This window comes from Panthera tigris, chromosome B2, assembly GCF_018350195.1.
Source record: "Panthera tigris isolate Pti1 chromosome B2, P.tigris_Pti1_mat1.1, whole genome shotgun sequence".
NCBI lineage: Eukaryota > Metazoa > Chordata > Mammalia > Carnivora > Felidae > Panthera > Panthera tigris.
Genome location: NC_056664.1, coordinates 27,545,404 through 27,558,142, shown reverse-complemented (window position 1 = coordinate 27,558,142; position 12,739 = coordinate 27,545,404). Strand labels below are relative to the sequence as shown.

Below are 12,739 nucleotides of genomic sequence, written 5' to 3'. Positions count from 1 at the left end.
TCCATCTTAAAATAATTTAGTAACTATTTTTCCCATTAGTCTCTAATTCAGATTATTTTAGTCTATTAGCTAATTTGTTTAAGATTCAAATATATCCATGTGAGCTGGAAAGATTCTTCATGGGCATAATGATCCTAAATTTTCTCCTGGTCTTTTATACTTGAGAAACCTGAAGATTTGGTTTATAGAGGGCATGCTTCTTGTTCCAGAATTTCATAAAATTTGAACTTAGCCACAAATTTTGGCTATAGCCACAAATAAGAAGGGATTTCAATGAACAATTCATTCGTATGGGTTAACTAGAAAGGTGAACCAGAAAGGCACTTCTGATGGACACAGGATCCCACTTCATGTACCCACATCTGCTCTGAGAATCCCTGGGGAAATATCAGAAATGGATTCAGTGTGGGAAGGTGGGAGGTGGGCAGAGACCATACAAACTACCCCCTGACTCCCTAACCTGTGCAGACTCCCTTCCCTTCTGGCTCCTTGAACCACCCAGAAAGCTCAGGAACCTGGATGCTGAGTAAAACCTGCATCACAGAGTTAGAACCACATTGTACCCTTGATCTTTTAGACCAGAGTCAGCAAACTACAGCCCACAGACCAAATCCAGGTCCCCAACACTGTGTTCAATGTTTTGTAAAATTCTCTTGAAAACAGCCACAATATTTGTTTATGTATTGCGGCTGCTTTGCTGCAACAGCAAAGTTGAGCAGGTGTGACAGAGACAAAGCCTAAAATATTTACTATCATGTCCTTTATAGAAGAGATTTGCCAGCCCCTGTTCTCGACCTACAATAAGTAAAAAGCATCAGAACTCTTGCAAGTGTTCTAGTACTTTCTTCTTTATGACTAAGCCTATTTCAGACTGTAAGTTTATGGGAGTGGCAAGATAGGTCATTCTATTTGGAGTTTAAGTGAAATGTTATCAGAAGCCATTCCCTTGATCAACATGGACGGCTTTCTTAGATAAGCTCTAAATTTGTTCTCAGGCTCCCCTAGAGATTTCATAATTTTATGGGGTGGATGCAGCCATCGCTCAAGTCTGACACAGCTGCCAATGTCATGATATCCAGTAAGAGATGTCATCTACAGGCTGCCATGGAGTCAGAGGAGTAAGCTTGCCCCTTCCTCCTCATGGCCTTTGCTTAGTGCATAGTGAAGCTAAATCTCTCTGTTCTGCATTGTGTTAAGTTCTGTGTGGCATATAAAACAAAAATGTTACAAAGGGCTGCCACCTTCAAGAAGCTTACAATCTCGCTAATATTCCTAATAACCGTGCAGACAGCAAGTAATTATAATTTTCCTCCAAAAGGGGAGATATGAAATAGATAATTAGGTTATAAGCTTATCTGAAACCAGGGATGAAAATGGAGTCATAGAAAATAGTAAGAAGAAAGTTTTTTTTTTTTTTAGCATATATGCTATATGCTATATATGAGGAAGACATTTCTCCAATTGACCAGGATATATTTTACCTAGAATTAAAAGTGTTCCAAGATCAGTGCAATAGAGGTAACTACTTAAACATGCTCTGGGATGAAATGGGGAAAATTGCTGGCAGCTGACAGAGTACAGCTGTTTGATAGACATACACAAGAATTATTCCAAGTTCTATAACTTCTATATAATAGAGGAGCCTTATTCAATCTGGAATTTGCTATACCCACCTGAGCGAGAAGCATAGGCTCCTACTGCACTAAGGCACTCAAGGAGAGAGAACATAAAAAGCTACAGTTTCATGAAAATAGAAATACATTTCTGGGACAGCCAAGCAGAAGTCTTTTGAAAAATGTTTTGAAGGCAGAGAATGGCCCTTTAGATCTGGAAAAAACACAGCTAACTCAATAGATAAACAGGGAGAAAGCCTCATCACTTAAAGTCTGAACAAACATCAGACACAGGAGAACTTAGGGTTTGCAAAAATAAGTATGAATGCCCTGATAGGAGATGCAGCCACACTGGAGCAGAGCAGAATGGAACATGACATGTAACTTCAGCACACAGCACAGAGCATACGGAGACCAGGGACAGGCAAGGGACCCTTTGAGGCTATGAGTTATTATCACTCCTTGAGAGGGAACCTAAAAGAAAATATAAGGACCCAACAGTGTGATTTATTGCCCATAATGTATATAATTATAATTAAACCAGGTAAAATATTCTTTTTTGGTAATAAGGATGAAGTTCTTTTTCTTGTTTCTTAAACCTCAGATAGAAGAAAACCTTTATTGCTTGGACAGTAGCACCCAGGATCAGATGGCTGGTGCTGGTGAGTTGTGAAGTAATCCTGCAGAAAACTTTCTCAGGCTCAGGCCCATCTGGGGCACCACTGACACACAATTACTGTGTGCAAGGCACTGTCCTTCCCTGAGGCTGTTCACTTTTCCCTCTGAGAATATTCAGTTCTTTATTTTTTTAATGCCTGATGGTCAAGGAAGGGTACAAAATTTTCATGGATCATATTTCTTCTCCTCCATTTTGTTACCTTGAAAGCAACCCCCCCAAATAAATCCAGGACAGCAGACCTAAGTGAAAACCGTAGCCAGTGAGTCCTGGTGGGATTAGCAGCTTTGGGAGCAAAGATTTGTTAAAGAGGTTAGGTCTACTGGTTATTAACCAAAACAATTTAATTAGGTTCAATGATACTGCATGTGGCAAGGCAGGAAATATGTGCTGATAGTTTTAGAACAAAATTGTGCGAAGAGTTTAACAATACATGAATGCTTTGTACAGTCCCTAGGAAGACATTAAGAAAAATTAGACTTATAGACACATTTCCCAAAGCATTAATTGCATTCCAATTTTTCTAGAAAAGATATTATGATTTATATTGATTACAGTTTCTGATGTAGGCTAATATCCTTTCGGGTCGGTTTCTAACAGTTCTAAGAACTCTTAGAAATGTACCTAGTGTAGCTAATTGTTCCTCCACAAAATTTACTTAATACTGGCTTAAGAATTTTCACTTTTGATACCTGAAGCTTTTGTTTTTCAGATACATCTGTTCTATCCCTCGCTTATAAACACCAAGCACTCTGAGAGCAATAAGGCTGTCTACTGTCAGAAAGCCAGGCCTGCTAATTAGACCACAGGAAATCCTCAGCTCAGCACACTGGACAGGCCCAGGGTGAAGGAGCCCAACCCACTCCTTGGAAAAAATCCAGCAAGTTATCAAAGTTCTGCTCCCTATGTTATTTCCATGACACATATATTATATATGCCAGAAATGTTTATCCAGCAGGGAATGCAAACCCAATCAAAGGTGCCTTATCTTATATCAAAGCCATGCTAAATTAAAAAATAGAAAATATTTCCCCTATGTCCTGATTTAGATAATGCTGATGAAATATAATCAAGAAGTACATGTCACACAACTCCAAAAGAGGAGACACAAACACAGACAATCTATGCATAGGAAAAACATTAAAAGAATAAAGCAAAGGTAAAAGGGGGACTGAGGTTTTTATGAGCATAAATTCTTTTAATATTTTTTTTTCCAAAAAATGAAACCTGCACCTCTATCCCTAACAACTTTCTGACATCACTGCCCAGGAAAGCCACATAGCTCTTAGATTGGATGGGCTTTAGGATTCCTCAGGATGTGGAATCCACTAGCTTTCCTTTCCTATTAGTGCTTTTCCCCTCTTTGCTAATGGATCATAATTATTTATAAACCCACCTGTCTGGTATAAGAGGGTGGGCCACCAATGCTGGGAAGCACAAATTTCCCACACCATCCAACCACCTTGCCACTGCACTCACTGTCCTTGCCCTGACCTCTGACCACACCCGTAGGAGGTTTACCTGGGGCAGGGGGAGTAGGAAGGAGTAGGTAGGGCTTTGGGTGTCAGTCAACTGGAGACAGGCAACTTGCAAGGTGCATGATCTGACCCTGAGTCAGCCTGAAGTCTGCTGACCAACACTGGCCGTTCCTTACCTGGCTGCTCCATCCACCCTTCTCACCAACTTCCAGGAAGTACCAAAAAGCAAACATAAACTCTGATATGAACAACTCCAAGCTCTTGTTTTAAAATAGTTTGAATGCCTCTCCAGAGTAAGCCTGTTTGAGACCTCCAATATTCTTCAACTGGAGGGGCACAGGTAAGAAAGTCAGGTTCCTCTTTATGTACCTGTTAAAATTGCATCTGTAGCAATTTAAACAGCCAGCACAGATGCCCACGCCAAACCCTCAGGAACCAGTCAGCATGAAGCATCTCAGCTGAGATTTGCAGAACTAGGTTCTTGAGCTGTGAAAGGTCATTACCTCAAGTTTCTGTTTCAAACTTTTCGGACTGTGCAACTCTAACACATACTGAGATATAGGAGACTAGGGGAGAGGGAACCACCAAAAAGGGGAAAAGGAACTAATATTTACTTCCACTATCATGAAGAGATTATTCTGCCCTGTACACTTCGATATGGTGATTGCTCAAGTGTTTAACTCTTTTTTTAAAGATTGCAAATACCAGTGTGAACCGGTTTTGACAAGGAGTTCGCCTTAAAACTGCTCTGCCATTTGCAACATCTGATCAAGAGATTCCAGCTCCTCAGCTGGTGAAAAGAACCCTCAGTTCGTGAAATTATTAAAGTAAGTCTAAATGAAGCTTAATAACACTTAGCACTTCAAAGCACACTGAACACATTAACTAATTAATCACCACCTTACCCCTTCCAGGTATATAAATAACTATTATCCTCACTTTATAGTTGGGATAAATGAAGCAGAGGGTGGCAGTGCAGTTGCCCTGGGCCCCAGATGAAGTCGGCATCTATAGTAAAAGCAAAATCAGGCATTTCTGAAGGCCTTGTCTTTTGGCATATCCACTCTTCTCAAATTTTCCTTCCTTCTAGATCTCTGTTAAAACATTTCACATTTGAAAAAAATTTTTTCACGTTTAGAGTTGGAGAGATTTCAAATCTTTTCCTAAATGTGACTGTTTCTGACATAGATACTTTAAAACCAAGGGGGTCCAAACTGATTAAAGTTGTAACAAATTGGAATGCTGGAAAGTTCATGTCATCAACCAAGGAAAGAGGTTAATCTGATTGAATAATGAGTTTCATCTGGATTTGCCTGTGCCATCTGTTGCAAAATGTTTTCCAAATTGTGCAGTGTGAATGCAGGATTTCACAGAATAGGAATATCAACTATTATAACAAAAGTAACATGTTTTTATCCTTCCTGAAAAAAAAAGGTAAATCTCTCCCCAATGTTCATATCATATAAAGCAAACACATGGAGACATGACAGAGCAGGATTTAGAAAGCTGTACATGCCTCTGAGCAGTAAATTCCCCAAATTCCCCAAATTAGTCTGTAAACTTTTTTAGGCATTGATATTTCTTATACCAACACCTCATTGTCTCTAAAACCTTCAAGGCATATAACGTCTGATAAAGGGAATAGTTTTCTGATAAAGGAATATTAGAGCAGAAAGTGAAATTTGAGATTGCTGGCTTTAAGCCACAAAGTTGACAGGTAAATCTAGTCAGAGAAATGAAGCAACAAGAATGCAGATTCAGGTCTCCTAATTCTCAAGCCACTGCTTAGATAGAAGGGGATATTGTGTGTATTAGTTTGTAATTTTGCAGATGGCAGTTAGAGACAGACCAGCAATAGAACCCAAGGAAACTGACTCCCTGTTCTACATTCTCTTTACGGTACCATACTGACTCTGCAATTTCTTTAACTTTATTTTGTTTTGTTGTATTTTATTTACTGAATTTTCTATTTCATTTTAGTTGTCTTGATTCAGTGCATTCCCCAGTGCCACCATGAATAAACCATTGCTAGGTGGATAACAATTTCTTATGGGAATAATGATAAAATCAAGGGTTGTATTTTTAATCAAGAATGTAGCATCAACCAGACCATATATTTGAACAACAACATTCATATGGGCAAAGATTAAACATCCACAAACCTTTAAAACAATTTTCATCTCTCTAAGCCTCAATTACCTCATCTCTAAAATAGGCATAATGGTGGGGTCTATCTCATAATACTGAAGGATTTATAGAGATAATGTTACTAAAACACTCAACAAAGTGCTTCCTTAGCTTTTAGTAAGTGCTCTTAAAGTACTGGTTTAACTTTCATTAACTGTGAGTTATTTATAGCATCCTTCAGATTTTGTTGCTCATAATCCTCATAACAGTATTAAAAGTTAGGTGCCATTAGTATTCTTATTTTTTAAATGAAAAAAATAAATGCCCAGGGATGCAAAGTAACTTTCGCAAGGCACATAGCCAGTAGGTGACCCAGCTGGTATTTCAATCCAGAGGATTTGACTTCAGAGTCTATAACCTGTTCCATAAATGCAGTTGACATGTAATAAGTAATGTTAATATGATCACTTCATTTAAATAGAATAATTGGTATTCGGGTACATGTATTGGGAAAATTATTTTATAAAAGACTTCATTTTACTATAAAGTGAAATACATCAAAATTTAAACCTACTGAGCATGACATTGGCCCCAAAACTAATACTTTGGAGATATATGTACAGTAATTTAGAGGTGCTTTATACTTACATATGACCCATATTATTATAAAATATGGTCTAAGAAAGTTTGAGGTCAAGTTTCCTTTTTTTCTTCTCAATAAATTTCTTAGTCAACATAAATTGTCTAAAACTATTGTGTGAGGTTGGTGTTCCATACTTGTCACTGTTGTTAAGGACATCTGAGCTGTTTTTTTATTACTTGAAAGCACAGAGTTTTGTTTTTGTTTTTGCTTTTTCTAACATTTATTTTATTTTTGACAGATAGAGAGAGACTGAGCATGAGTGGGAGAGGGAGACACAGAATCCCAAGCAGGCCCCAGGCTCTGAATGGGGCTCGAACTCATGAACTGTGAGATCATGACCTGAGTTAGATGCTTAACTGACTGAGACACCCAGGCACCCCTGATTTTTTTTTAATTGTGAGAGATTTAAAGTGTACTTAAAGTAATAGAAAATAAAGGAAAGTGCTCAAACATACCACCACCCAGCTTTGTCAGACTTTTATGTTTGATAAATTTCAACACTATTTAATTAAAACTCTTAGGAAAATAGGGATAGAGAGGAAATTCTTGAATTGAAAATGCATAGCTACCCACATTCCACAACTAACAGATTTTGTGTGTTGTTCCTTTTAAAGCTGATAATGCCTACACAAGAATGACCACTCAGCATCCTGTGTCCACTGTTGCTCTGGGCTTGGAGGACTCAGCTACAGCCAGGGAAAAAATGGAGGAAAGATGCAAAGGAAACCATAAAACTGGAATCACTCCCTTTGTGGTGGTGGCAATGAGTTTTGTTGTTATTTTCTAGTTTAATTGAAAGTTTGCTAGAGAACATGGTGTAATAACAATTCTTTGATTTTGTTGAGACTTGCATTTGGGGCAAATGTGTGGTCAATTTTAAGCAATGTTCCATTCATACTTGACAAGAATGTGACCTTTTAACTTGGGGGCACAGAACCCCTTATATTACAGTTAAGATGGTTGATCTTGTTAATTGCATGGCTAGACACGGTGTAAAAACTGTTCATTGTGCTCCTAACCCTTTAATTCCTAATCTTTATGAGGGTCCTCTGTGCCCAAAAGACCCAAATTGCACTGATTGTCCCTGCTTTGAGCCAGGCATCACCAAGAATTATCCTAAACTCAATTAAGCTACATAATCAGAGAATTAATTTGATTGACTCTTTGGGTGCTTGAATTTCTTTTGCAAAGATCCCACTAAGCAGCATGAACCCTCCAGGACTGGGGTGCTTGGCCTCTGGGAGAACAACCTGCTGGGATGGGAGATCTCAGGAGCTCTCACTCAGTTGTTTTCCACACCACAGGTAAATGGCTGCAAAAAGGTCAGGGCAAAAGTCTTGACTTTTTAAAGATATTATTTACCAGTTCTTTCAACAAATATTAGTTGAGCACCTGCTGTTCTAGTGCCTTGAGGTAAACTGTGATTTCATTCTACCCCCAAAGTAATTCCATGCTTTAGAGGAAGAGGGAGAGAGTAAATGCAAATACTAATTATTTAAATCCCAGGCTGCACTAGTTTAAACGAATCTAAGATTTATGGCTCTTTTATGCCGTACAACTGAATCCCAATGCCTCCTGTCATGCCTTTTCTTCTCTTTGCTTCCAATAGTAAATATTTTGTCATAATAAAAAGTGACTTTATGAATGGTTTCTCCCCAAACCTCACATCAAGTTGATGGCAGGGTCAGCTTTTCAAACTTCTTTCAACAAAGTGTCTCGTCCCTGGCCCTACCCATGCTTCTCTCTCACATGTGTGCATGTGGGCGTGCACACACACAGACACACTTGTCTCATCTTGTCATTTATGACCCCCAAACAGATCAGGCATTTTCTTTACGTGTGCTATTTTCTCTGCTACTGTCTCTTTCTATCATCCATTCATTGTAAAATATATTTATTAAGTGCCATTGTTCTAAGCACATCTATGGAATACAAAAGGGAATAAAATCAGCAAAAATCCCTGTCCCAAAGAGCTTCACATTCCAATGACTCATCATCATTATTGCTACCATCTATTGAGTACTTCCTGTATGCTAGACTCTGTTCTAGCTGCTTTACCTATGCATTATCTCTAATTCTCAAAATTTCCCTGTAAGATGAATTATTAATCCCATTTAACAGATGAAGAAATTTAATCTCATATAGAATAATGAGTCACCTGATTCCAAAGTCTTCACTGTTTCATACCATGGTGATAATCTTCCAGCTGACCAAAACAAACAGCTTGCTTCTTTGTGAAATCTTTGCTGACCCCCTTTACCCCTAAGCCTCCTACCCATCTTCATGATGTCACTGGGCTTCCGCTATAGTTAGCTGCGATGCATCTTTCTCTCCTGGGTCACTCAAGCTGCAGATCAGAGAACGTTCATCATGGTATTGTCAGTGCTGAGCACAGTACCAGATCAAATTAAAATAAGAGATATTGAATTACTAAACAAATGCCTTCTGGCCAACCTTAGTCCTCAAGCATCTTCATGGAAGCCACCCATCAGAGGTGATGGTAATTGTCTCAAGGTTGTACAAACAGATTGGGAACTTCTTTCCCTATTTGCTCTTGTTCTGCCATTATTCTTCACAATAAGCACCTAAAATGCTGAGTCATGCAGCTGGGTGGAGTATCCTAACCAACTTAAATGAGACAATGTACTTGTGTAAAATCATATATAATAAAAGATGATACAATGTAATAAAAAACAAAGCTGGTATTATTACTGTTGTTTAAGCAAGTTTTTGGCCCTTTAGCTAACAAAGCCCCATAAGCCCCATTAGGCAGCTGTTCATTTTGTCTTAAGTACTGCAGTTTTACTCCAAAAACTTTATCTATATTCTTCCTCTATAAAGTCATAAATGAAGTTTACTTTTCAAAATCAAGATTAATTTGCTTAGCAAAACACATTTCTAAAATATTTTCCAAATTTAATAACTGATGTTCTAAACTCCAATCTTCTTTTTCTTCAAAGCAATTTGCCCTTTTCTCAGAGAATCACTAGATAAGAAACAATCATGGCAAACATCTTCTATGCTTCATGTGTTCCAGGCACTTGTATAAATGGTTTCCAACTACTATCCTCTTTTAATCCTAAACTATGGTTTGGGCACTATTATTATCATTCCCATTGTATGTGTGAGGAGATAACTCAAGATCACTAAGTGGCAGACCCTGGATTTGAATCCAGGAGAGCAAATTCTGGAGTCCACACTTTACTTTTTAATTTCTCAATTAGATGATTCAAAAATCAAAACAATCTAAAGAGGTATACTGTGCAGAGTCTTGCTCCCACTACAGTCTGCCTGTTTTCTCTTTGTCCACTGACTTCAACTCCAATATGCAGGTAGCATTTTTATTAGTTTCTGGTGTATCCGTTTGGAGTTTTTAATGTGAATGCCAGCACATAAAAGTAATATGTTCTTATGTTCCTCCCTTTCTTACACAAAAGCTAGTGTGTGACACACACTTTGCTTTTCTCTGTTAATAATAAGTCTTTGAGATCTTTCCACATCAGTTCATAAATAAGCCTTCTCAACCTTTATACATACATATTTTGTCATATGGGTGTGCCATAGCTTCTTTAACCAGTTCTGTATTGATGGAAATTGGATTGTTTCAATTTTAATTGCTTCTGCATTGTTGCCTCAAATAATCTTGTTGTCCATCTTTTCCTATACGTTTGGTGTATCTGCAGGGTAAATATCCAGAAGAGGGATTTTCAGGTCAAAAAATAAATGTTTTTATGATTTTCTTAATATTGACAAATTCCTCTCTATATTCATTGACTAATTTACATATCTTCCTGCAAATGCCTATTTTCTTGCAGCCAACAGAATGCGCTATTAAATGTACTTGAATTTTTGCCCATTTACAGGTGAAAAAAAGATACCTCATTGAATTCGTATTTCTCTTATTACCAATGAGGTTGAACATCTTCTCACATGTTAAGGCTTGTTCATCATGTTTTCTTTTCCATTCTTTTTTCTTGTTTGTATCCCTCACTCACTTTTCCATTGGTTTATTGCCCTTTTTCTTAATGAAATCTGGGATGTTCTTTAAACCATTTTGCTATGGTTTAAACTTCCCAGAAACCTGAAGGCAATATTACTAATGTTATTGAAATGTTTTAAGTTAAAAGACCTCCCTGATTACTTAAAAAAAAAACATTTATTTATATTTGAGAGAGAGAGAGCACCATGAGCAGAGGAGGGAGACAGGGGATCTGAAGTGGGCTCTGTGCTGACAGCGGAGAGCCCAATAGAGGTTTGAACTCACGAACTGAACTGCGAGATCATGACCTGAGCCAAAGTCAGAGGCTTAACCGACTGTGCCACCGACGCACCCCATCACTGATTACTTTTAACATTAAACTCTCTTCAGCAAATAAAATAATTCATATTAATATTCTATAAACTCTAGTCTGTTATTCATTAATATAATAGAGACAAAGAGAGACAATAATGTAAAAATGTAAATAAGATTCAGATCTCAAGAATTTCACTAACAAGAGATTGATTAATCCTAAGAACCTTTCATGTTTACTCAGCTGATAAATAACCATTTCAAGAGTGAGGAAATAAAAGAAAATTAAAATATTTTTCTTATGTCACCTTTCTGAAGCATGTGGAAATTATATTTAGTGTCTAGACTTCTCTGAATTTCTAAAACACTGTGTAATTTTTAAAAATTTCAAAGCACTCTTAAACTCATTGGAAATCAACAGACCATCTCCTTAGAGACAAGAACTGAGCAGTTGCCCATAGCAACCATCCTAAACCTTCTGACTATTTATATCTCCAATCCCCAGATCTCAGGCAACTGGTTGTCTTGGATTGTAGGTACTCAAAACTGTAGGAAACACTTTGCAATTTCTACCCATCGGTGCATCTTTAAATACCATCGTAAATTCATAGTCTCTCCCCATTTCTCTGGTCTGGGGAAAAGGAAGCTGAATGAGTCCAGGGTCTTCAGAGCCTGTCCTGGAACCAGAGCTCAACCAAGAGCTGCTACAAGGTCAGAATCAAAGGTGAAGGGTTAAGGCCATCTACCAGATCAAGGTGTTCAATGTCTCTGTGATTATTTGGTTATAAAAAGCTGGTAGAGTACTCCTGTATCCCTTGGGTAAATTCCTAGCAGTGCTATTGCTGGGTCATAGGGTAGTCTATTTTTAATTTTTTGAGGAATCTCCACACTGTTTTCCAGAGCGGCTGCACCAGTTTGCATTCCCACCAACAGTGCAAGAGGGTTCCCGTTTCTCCACATCCTCGCCAGTGTCTATAGTCTCCTGTTTTGTTCATTTTAGCCACTCTGACTGGTGTGAGGTGATATCTGAGTGTGGTTTTGATTTGTATTTCCCTGATGAGGAGCGACGTTGAGCATCTTTTCATGTGCTTGTCCACTCTGCTGAAAGCACTATTCTGCAAAGAGGGATGCTCACCTGCCCTCCATCACTTCTCACTGAGCAAAATTGGCTACTCAGAACCGTAGAACAACATACTGGGCACTGGCCGCTCCCTGGCCCAGTGGGTAGAATCAGTTGATTGGAGTCTGTAACCAAAAAGAAGCAGAGTTCATGCACTCCTTTGCTTATACAAAAATCTACCTCATTTCTTTTTAAAATTTTGATTATGGGGGTGCCTGGGTGGCTTAGTTGGTTGAACATCCAACTTAGGCTCAGGTCATGATCTCACAGTTCATGAGTTCAAGCCCCGCATCAGGTTCTGTGCTGACAGCTCAGAGCCTAAAGCCTGCTTTGGGCTCTGTCTCCCTCTATCTCTTCCCCTCCCTCCCTCTCTCTTCCTCCCTCTCTCTCTCTCTCTCTCTTTCAAAAATAAATAAACATTAAATTTTAAAAAATAAATAAATAAAAATTTCTATTATGGAAAGTTTCAAACATAAATGAAAGCAGAATTGTAAAATAAATTCCCCTGTGCCATCACCTATCTTCAACAAATGACTCATAGCTAGTTTTATTTTTCTGTATTCCTGTATTTCTCATACTTTCCTGGGTTACTTTGAAGAAAAGTCCAGGAACCACATTATTTCAAAAAAAAAAATGTATCACCAACAGGTCTGGACTCCCCTTTAAAAAATAACCCCAATACCATCACCACACGAAAAATTCATATTTCTTCAATGTCTACGAGTATCTTATCAGTTTTTACATTTTCCCAACTGCTTAATTAATTTTTTAAAAATGTATTTGTTTGAATA

At 38.1% G+C, this 12,739-nt stretch overlaps 1 long non-coding RNA gene across 1 annotated transcript; it reads left to right on the top strand.

The window, feature by feature from the left end:
• The first annotated feature begins 942 nt into the window (after window positions 1-942).
• On the top strand, window positions 943-7,234 carry LOC122238364. Its single transcript, XR_006217275.1, has 4 exons — window positions 943-1,118; window positions 2,218-2,275; window positions 4,462-4,594; window positions 7,152-7,234. It is a non-coding gene; the product is annotated as an uncharacterized LOC122238364 (long non-coding RNA).
• Window positions 7,235-12,739: the final 5,505 nt, after the last annotated feature.